Raw genomic sequence first — 10,349 nt, forward strand, 5'->3', positions numbered from 1 at the left:
GTGATTGACTTGGAGTTACATTGTGTTGTTTAAGTGTTCCCTTTATTTTTTTGAGCAGTGTATATATATATATATTCTACTACTGTACTTTACATTTTAATTACACTGTTTGTACACATCACATATTTATTTATATACTGTATTATTCTTCACCAAGATGGCGCCGACAGACATCGTCGCCCTCTTTATTTGGGGAGGGATATTATTTATTTTACTGAACAAAAATATAAATGCAACAATTTTCAAAGATTTTACTGAGACACAGTTCATATAGGGCCTAATCTATGGATTTCACATGACTGGGAAAACACCATATGCATCTGTTGGCCACATGCAGCGCGACACATCTCCTTCACATAGAGTTGATCAGGCTGTTGATTGTGGCCTGTGGAATGTTGTTGCTGGATATTGTCGGGAACTGGAACATGCTGAATATTAAATTCTCTGACAATAGCTCTGGTGGACATTCCTGCACTCCTCCTCTCCTCAAAACTTGAGACATCTGTTGCGTTGTGTTGTGAGACAAAACTACACATTTTAGAGTGGCCTTTTTATTGTCCCCAGCTCAAGGAGCACCTGTGTAATGATCATGCTGTTTAATCAGCTTCTTGATATGCCACACCTGTCAGGTGGATGGATTATCTTGGTAAAGGATAACTGCTCACTAACAGAGATCTAAACGAATTTCTGCCCAAAATTTGAGAGAAATATGTTTTTTTGTGCGTATGGAACATTTCTGGGATCTTTTATTTCAGCTCATGAAACAAGGGACCAACACTTTACATGCTGCCTTTCTATTTTTGTTCAGTATATGTACTGCTGTACAAATCATTCTTAGTATATCTTGTGTAAATTCATCTGGTGTATATATACGTATAGATTACATTTCATTCCTGTTACAGTGCATTATGGGTTGTTAATTAGATTCCTGCTACAGTGCTATATGGGTTGTTAATTAGATTCCTGTTACAGTGCTATATGGGTTGTTAATTAGATTCCTGTTACAGTGCTATATGGGTTGTTAATTAGATTCCTGTTACAGTGCTATATGGGTTGTTAATTAGATTCCTGTTACAGTGCTATATGGGTTGTTAATTAGATTCCTGCTACAGTGCTATATGGGTTGTTACTTAGATTCGTTCCGACATTTCTTGATTTCTATTTTATAAAATGTTCAGCATTTTTTGGGCTTGTTTGACATTTCACTGCATTGTTAGACACTAGTAACATAAGAATTTCACTGCACCTGCTATAACATCTGTTAAACTGTGTACGCGACCCATGAACTTGGAAACATTTATTAGGACACAAAGTGTTGAAATGTTATTATAAAACAATACGTATACACAAATGAAAGGATAAGACAGAAAACAAAACGTGTCCTGAATTTAACATGTTACCATGGCTGTAATATAAGTGATGATCAACAGTCATAAGCATCACAGCTACCAGCAGGGTTCCCTCTCTTCATTAGAACATTAAAGTGCTGTGGCCACAATTATACTGTATGCTACACAGTTCATTGGCTTTGGTGTCTTTAAAAATGAGATTCCTGTCACAGTCCCATGTGACTCAGTTGGTAGAGCATGGTGTTTGCAACACCAGGGTTGTGGGTTCAATTCCCACGGGGGACCAGCATGGAGAAAAAATGTATAAATCTGCACTTCTTTGTGAAATTGGTTATAAAATTGTTTTTTTAAGCCTGTCCAGAATATCGCTAGTTCGGCATAACCGGAGTCACCGCTTTTGGATCACAAAAATAAAAATCTGTACTTTTTTTGTGAAAATGGTTTTAAAATTCACTCCTGTAAGTCGCTCTGGATAAGAGCGTCTGCTAAATGACTTAAATGTAAGAAACATTACTTGTCGTCTTTACAATAATTAAGCACATTGTCGGAGTGTAGTTACTGTTACTCAGATACACTTTGAGCTGGCTTCCCAGATCCATATTAAGCCTGTCCCTGGACTATAAAGCATGCTCATTGGAGAATCTCCATGGAAAGTGGTTGCTAGTTCAGGATGATGCTTAATCTGTGTTCAGGAAACTGGCCCTATGAGGTTGACGCGACACGTGAGGTTTAAGTGGCACATCCAAGTTTAACAGTGTAAATCAAGCCCTGTATTTGACATGGGTTAGCAGTACATACATACAGCGGTTGTTGCTTTCAGTTTTATATAACGTCATAGTTTTAGCTTGTCCCCTGCAAGTCGAACACACTTACTTTTACATTTCACAGAGACAGACAGAAGGAATGATCACTTTCTCCATCACTACCCGTCTTTTCCCCATCCTCAGTTTGACTCATTTGGTTTCCATCACACCACCTTTTATCCAAAGTGACCCTATTAGTGTCCACTCGCCACTGCTGTTGATATGATAGCACAAACCGAATGGGACTCTGGGTAATCTTGCCTAATATTGGTGGATGGTGGTGGATATTATTACCACCGTTTGTCATCACATGAGCCTGTTGACGGTGGTGGAGAGGAAGTCTTCGTAGCTCATGCATATGTTTCCCGTCATGGCGGAATCTTTCTCCCAGAAGGCCTGCGTCACGTTCTGTAGCTGTGTACACACCTGGATGAAACAGTCTAGCTGCAGGGAACCAGGACGCCCAGAGCTTGCAGCGTACCTAGCCGCTATCGTCTCAGTGAACTGGGGACTCAGGGTATATCCCATCTGGGACAAGGCTGGAGGGAACTGTTATGGGTGTAAGATGGCACAGTGATGCCATCTGTTGGTAAATGTTAATTACTGCAACTCCAGTGTTTTACCGGTGTGCTTGAAATACCCGGATGTATTGCAATATACTGAACAAGACTGGTTACTCGCATCCATGCCTCTGTCTCGTCATTTAACATTCAAACAGGAACCAGGACACCCAGAGCTCGCAGCGTACCTAGCCGCTATCGTCTCAGTGAACTGGGGACTCAGGTTATATCCCATCTGGGACAAGGCTGGAGGGAACCAGGACGACCAGAGCTCACAGCGTACCTAGCCGCTATCATCTCAGTGAACTGGGGACTCAGGTTATATCCCATCTGGGACAAGGCTGCAGGGAACCAGGACGACCAGAGCTCGCAGCGTACCTAGCCGCTATCGTCTCAGTGAACTGGGGACTCAGGTTATATCCCATCTGGGACAAGGCTGGAGGGAACCAGGATGACCAGAGCTCACAGCGTACCTAGCCACTATCATCTCAGTGAACTGGGGACTCAGGTTATATCCCATCTGGGACAAGGCTGGAGGGAGGGGAGAGAGACACTAGTCAGCTAAGATATTTGTATTTCATTTTCAATGTATCACCGTCTTCTGCTTACAACTGCTGGACTACTGGTTAAGAGTATTGGGTCAGCAACCGAAAGGTCTCTGGTTCAAATCCCTAAGCCGACAAAGTGAGCAAGGCACTGAGCGCTAATTTCTGGATAAAAGCATATGCTAAATGACTGAAATGTAGAACTTTTTTATTTTTTTTGATGAATACTAAATTCCACATCACATTTTAACTTAGTTGTGCATTGATGTTAATTGGAGACCTAAAAGTGAAAATTCCACTTAAATGGAAGTTAGGATTCCCCCTTTAACGAACGAACGCACACACACCTCACCTTGGTGTAGCTCAGTGCCACTGACGCAGCCGGAACGGTCGTACTGTTGGAACAGCTGTCTCCACTGCTGCATGAAGACCCACAGGGCTGAGAACCCAAACAGGTCGATGCGACCACACTTGGTCTTGTCAAACACGTCTGGTATAAAACAGAGATGGAAAATTACGTTAATTCACAGTAGGTTTACAGTTGAAGACAACACCTTACATGTCATTTTATTTCAGTATTAGTTGTATTGGTAATCACACAGGTGGCTACTTTTCTTGTCATGTACGCTATAGATGCTCAAATCAAATCAAATGTTATTTGTTAAATGGGTAAAACACACCGGGTGTAGACATTGCCATGGAATGTTTGCTTACCGGCCCGTCCCAACGATGCAGTTTAAAAAAACTAAAATAGTAACAAGGGGAATAAAATACACAAGAATGAAGCTATATACAGGAAGTACCAAATCAATGTGGAGCTATATACAGGGAGTACCAGATCAATGTGGAGCTATATACAGGAAGTACCAGATCAATGTGGAGCTATATACAGGGAGTACCAGTACCAGATCAATGTGGAGCTATATACAGGGAGTACCAGTACCAGATCTATGTGGAGCTATATACAGGAAGTACCAGATCAATGTGGAGCTATATACAGGGAGTACCAGATCAATGAGGAGCTATATACAGGAAGTACCAGATCAATGTGGAGCTATATACAGGAAGTACCAGATCAATGTGGAGCTATATACAGGAAGTACCAGATCAATGTGGAGCTATATACAGGAAGTAGCAGATCAATGTGGAGCTATATACAGGAAGTAGCAGATCAATGTGGAGCTATATACAGGAAGTACCAGATCAATGTGAAGCTATATACAGGAAGTACCAGATCTATGTGGAGCTATATACAGGAAGTACCAGATCTATGTGGAGCTATATACAGGAAGTACCAGATCAATGTGGAGCTATATACAGGGAGTACCAGTACCAGATCAATGTGGAGCTATATACAGGAAGTAGCAGATCAATGTGGAGCTATATACTGGAAGTTCCAGATCAATGTGGAGCTATATACAGGAAGTACCAGATCAATGTTGAGCTATATACAGGAAGTACCAGTACCAGATCAATGTGGAGCTATATACAGGGAGTACCAGATCAATGTGGAGCTATATACAGGAAGTACTAGTACCAGATCAATGTGGAGCTATATACAGGAAGTACCAGATCAATGTGGAGCTATATACAGGAAGTACCAGATCAATGTGGAGCTATATACAGGAAGTACTAGGACCAGATCAATGTGGAGCTATATACAGGAAGTACCAGTACCAGATCAATGTGGAGCTATATACAGGAAGTACCAGATCAATGTGGAGCTATATACAGGAAGTTCCAGATCAATGTGGAGCTATATACAGGAAGTTCCAGATCAATGTGGAGCTATATACAGGAAGTACCAGATCAATGTGGAACTATATACAGGAAGTACCAGATCAGTGGGGAGCTATATACAGGAAGTTCCAGATCAATGTGGAGCTATATACAGGAAGTACCAGAACCAGATCAATGTGGAGCTATATACAGGAAGTACCAGATCAATGTGGAGCTATATACAGGAAGTACCAGATCAATGTGGAGCTATATACAGGAAGTACCAGATCTATGTGGAGCTATATACAGGGAGTACCAGATCTATGTGCAGCTATATACAGGGAGTACCAGATCAATGTGGAGCTATATACAGGAAGTACCAAATCTATGTGGAGCTATATACAGGAAGTACCAGATCAATGTGGAGCTATATACAGGAAGTACCAGATCAATGTGGAGCTACATACAGGAAGTGCCAGATCAATGTGGAGCTATATACAGGAAGTACCACATCTATGTGGAGCTATATACAGGAAGTACCAGATCAATGTGGAGCTATATACAGGAAGTTCCAGATCAATGTGGAGCTATATACAGGAAGTACCAGATCAATGTGGAGCTATATACAGGAAGTACCAGATCTATGTGGAGCTATATACAGGAAGTACCAGATCTATGTGGAGCTACATACAGGAAGTACCAGATCAATGTGGAGCTATATACAGGAAGTACCAGATCAATGTGGAGCTATATACAGGAAGTACCAGATCAATGTGGAGCTATATACAGGAAGTTCCAGATCAATGTGGAGCTATATACAGGAAGTACCAGATCAATGTGGAGCTATATACAGGAAGTACCAGATCTATGTGGAGCTATATACAGGAAGTACCAGATCTATGTGGAGCTACATACAGGAAGTACCAGATCAATGTGGAGCTATATACAGGAAGTACCAGATCAATGTGGAGCTATATACAGGAAGTACCAGATCAATGTGGAGCTATATACAGGAAGTACCAGATCTATGTGGAGCTATATACAGGGAGTACCAGATCAATGTGGAGCTATATACGGGAAGTACCAGATCTATGTGGAGCTATATACAGGAAGTACCACATCTATGTGGAGCTATATACAGGAAGTACCAGATCAATGTGGAGCTATATACAGGAAGTTCCAGATCAATGTGGAGCTATATACAGGAAGTACCAGATCAATGTGGAGCTATATACAGGAAGTACCAGATCTATGTGGAGCTATATACAGGAAGTACCAGATCAATGTGGAGCTACATACAGGAAGTACCAGATCAATGTGGAGCTATATACAGGAAGTAGCAAATCAATGTGGAGCTATATACAGGAAGTACCAGATCAATGTGGAGCTACATACAGGAAGTACCAGATCAATGTGGAGCTATATACAGGAAGTACCAGATCAATGTGGAGCTATATACAGGAAGTTCCAGATCAATGTGGAGCTATATACAGGAAGTACCAGATCAATGTGGAGCTATATACAGGAAGTACCAGATCTATGTGGAGCTATATACAGGAAGTACCAGATCAATGTGGAGCTACATACAGGAAGTACCAGATCAATGTGGAGCTATATACAGGAAGTAGCAAATCAATGTGGAGCTATATACAGGGAGTACCAGAACCAGATCAATCACTGTGCAGAGGTACAAGGTATTTGAGGTAGATATGTACATGAAGGCAGGGTAAAGTGACTAGGCATCAGGATAGATAATAATAAGGTATTAGAGGTAGATATGTACATGAAGGCAGGGTAAAGTGACTAGGCATCAGGATAGATAATAATAAGGTATTTGAGGTAGATGTGTACATGAAGGCAGGGTAAGGTGCCTAGGCATCAGGATAGATAATATTAAGAGTAAAATAAATAATTAAATAAAGAACATGTTGATTCCAATGCTTCCCACAGTTGTGTCAAGTTGGCTGGATGTCCTTCGGGTGGTGGACCATTCGGGAAACTGTTCAGTGTGAAAAACCCAGCAGTGTTGCAGTTCTTGACACAAACCGGTGCGCCTGGCACCTACTACCATACCCTGTTCAAAGGTACTTCAATCTTTTGTCTTGCCCATTCACCCTCTGAATGACACACGTGCACAATCCATGACTCAACTGTTTTAAGGCTTAAAACTCCTTCTTAAACCCGTCTCGTTCCCTTCATCTACACTGATTGAAGTGGATTTAACAGGTGACATCAATAAGGGATCATAGCGTTAACCTGGATTCACCTATGCTAAGCCTAGTGGTTAGAGCGTTGGACTAGTAACCGAAAGATTGCAAGATCAAATCCCCGAGCCGACAAGGTAAAAATCTGTCTTTCTGCCCCTGAACAAGGCAGCTAACCCACTGTTCCCAGGCCGTCATTGAAAATAAGAATTTGTTCTTAGCTGACTTGCCTTGTAAAATAAAGGTAAAAAAAAATAAAAAATGTCTCAAGGCTTAAAAATCCTTCTTAAACCCGTCTCGTTCCCTTCATCTACACTGATTGAAGTGGATTTAACAGGTGACATCAATAAGGGATCACAGCATTCAGCTGGTCAGTCTATGCATTAGAAAGACCTGTTCCTAATGTTTTGTACATTCAGTGCAGTAGTCTATCAGTGTGAGATGGGGTCAGAGCAGTTAGTCCATTTAATTAACTATTTAGCAGTCTTATAGAAGCTGTCTCGGAGCCTGATAGGCCCCCGTGTTGAGGGTCAGCGTGCAGAAGTGTTGTTGCCTACCCTTACCCCCTGGGATTGGCCTGTCAGGAAGTCCAGGATCCAGTTGCAGAGGGTTCAGTCCCAGTGTTCGCAGCTTGGTAATGAGCTTGGAGGGAACTATGGTGTTGAACGCTGAACTGTAGTCAATGAACGGGGGCTCCCGAGTGGCACAGTGGTCTAAGGCATGGCATCTCAGTACTAGAGGCTTCACTACAGACCCTGGTTTGATTCCAGCTGGCCATTATTGGTAGTCCCATAGGACGGCGCACAATTGGCCCAGCGTCGTCCGGGTTTAGCCGATGTACGACGTCATTGTAAATAACAATTTGTTCTTAACTGACTTGCCTAGTTAAATAAAGGTTCCAAATATTTTCCTTGAGGCCCCCACACAGGCCCATTTTCTTTCTTCAAGGCCCCCATTAGCCAGATAATGATCATTTTGCGGCAAAAAAAAAAAAATACTAGTTAGAAAGGCCCACTTGGCAAAAAACAAATTGACCGGCCCATCTGGCATTTTGGCCAGACTGCCTCTGCCTACATTCCTTCATGTAAATAACATCTACTGGGACACCACTAGACTACAGCCATGCATATACCATTCACATGAACACTTAACACGACCTAGCTGTTAACAGTATGGTGGCTGAGTAGTATAGATGTCATCATTATCATCATCATCCCCCTACATCTTTATTTCATTCCCTCTCTCTCTACCTCCCTGTCCATCCCCCTCTCCCTGTTTAACTCACTGATCATCATAAGGCAGGTCTCGTCGTTGAAGGTTGACCAGTTGGAGTTTACCAGAGCCTGTTTCAGATCCCTTTAGAGTGATGGAGCCGCTATGGTCGGTGTCCACTGTCTGGAACCACTGGTACACTTCTGGGTTCACCCCTGGTGGTATGTTACCTAGGGAGGAGAGAAGAGAAGGTGTTATAACACAGATTAACTTGGCTGTGTTTACTGTTTGGGTGCATGCCTTGACACAGACCATAACATGTGTCATGACATCTCTGGAGAGAGAGAGTGGAAGAAGAGTAAGAGAGAGAGAGAGAGGGAGAGAGAGAGAAGGCGAGACTGGACTGTCTGTCTCTACAGGACTGTCTGTCTGTCGTTATGGGTCTGTCTGTCTGCCTCTCTCTACTGGACTGTCTGTCTGTCTGTCTGTCTGTCTGTCTGTCTGTCTGTCTGTCTGTCTGTCTGTCTGTCTGCCTCTACTGGACTGTCTGTCTGTCTGTCTGTCTCTACTGGACTGTCTGTCTGTCTGTCTGCCTCTCTCTACTGGACTGTCTGTCTGTCTGTCTCTACAGGACTGTGTGTCTGTCTGTCTCTACAGCACTGTCTGCCTCTACAGGACTGTCTTTTTCTTACAGGACTGTCTGTCTGTCTGTCTGTCTGTCTGTCTGTCTGTCTGTCTGTCTGTCTGTCTGTCTGTCTGTCTGTCTGTCTGTCTCTCTCTAATGGACTGTCTCTTCTCTCCTCCTGGACAGAGGGAAGGAGAGGGAGCTAACTTCATTACAAACACAATCATAACATTGTAACCTAGGTTGGTATTGATTCATTTTTATGTTGTTAGAATGTTAGTGTTATCTGGTGTTGATGTGGTGTTGAGTACAGTATGGAAACATGGTTGCTGTGGACGGAAACGTGGTTAATGTGGATGGAAACGTGGTTGCCGTGGACGGAAACGTGGTTGCCGTGGACGGAAACTGTTTTAATACATGTACACAATTATTCTCTTTCCTTAAAAGCTGTCAATGACTTTTTCCAGGAAGTGGGAGGTTAACTTGGCCCCGCGGACAATCTCTCTGACATTGACTTAAGTTTCAGTCACGTGCTTTAACCCCTGAGGCTGAAGGGTAACAACAACACATGGGTCTATCTTGTCCCTGTGGCTATACGTGTTATGCTGTATCTCTGGTCCTTGTTGTAGTGTCCTCATGTGGCTCAATAATGACAGGTAGAGTCCAATGGCTGTAAAACAGGCTGATTAGTTCAGTTGTATGTAGTAGGCTAGATCGGTTTCAGGTTGATTGTAATTGTGTAATTTGACTTGGGATATTTAGGCAACGTGGTGATATTTGCATTTGGGTCACACAGTAGGCTGCTTTACTGATAGAAAAATGAATCAATACCAACCTAGGTTACAATGTTATGATTGTGTTTGTAATGAACTTAGCTCCCTCTCCTTCCCTCTGTCCAGGAGGAGAGAAGAGACAGTCCATTAGAGAGAGACAGACAGACAGACAGACAGACAGACAGACAGACAGACAGACAGACAGACAGTCAGTCCTGTAAGAAACAGACAGAAAGACAGTCCTGTAGAGGCAGACAGTCCTGTAGAGACAGACAGACAGTCCTGTAGAGACAGACAGACAGACAGACAGACAGACAGACAGACAGACAGACAGACAGACAGACAGACAGTCCAGTAGAGACAGACAGACAGACAGACAGTCCAGTAGAGACAGACAGACAGACCCATAAAGACAGACAGACAGTCCTGTAGAGACAGACAGTCCAGTCTCGCCTTCTCTCTCTCTCCCTCTCTCTCTCTCTCGCCTTCACGCTCTCTACTGCCCTTTCACTCTCTCTACTGCCCCTTCACTCTCTCTACTGCCCCTTCACTCTCTCTA

This window comes from Salmo trutta, chromosome 34 (genome assembly GCF_901001165.1).
Source record: "Salmo trutta chromosome 34, fSalTru1.1, whole genome shotgun sequence".
In the NCBI taxonomy this organism is placed as follows: Eukaryota; Metazoa; Chordata; class Actinopteri; order Salmoniformes; family Salmonidae; genus Salmo; species Salmo trutta.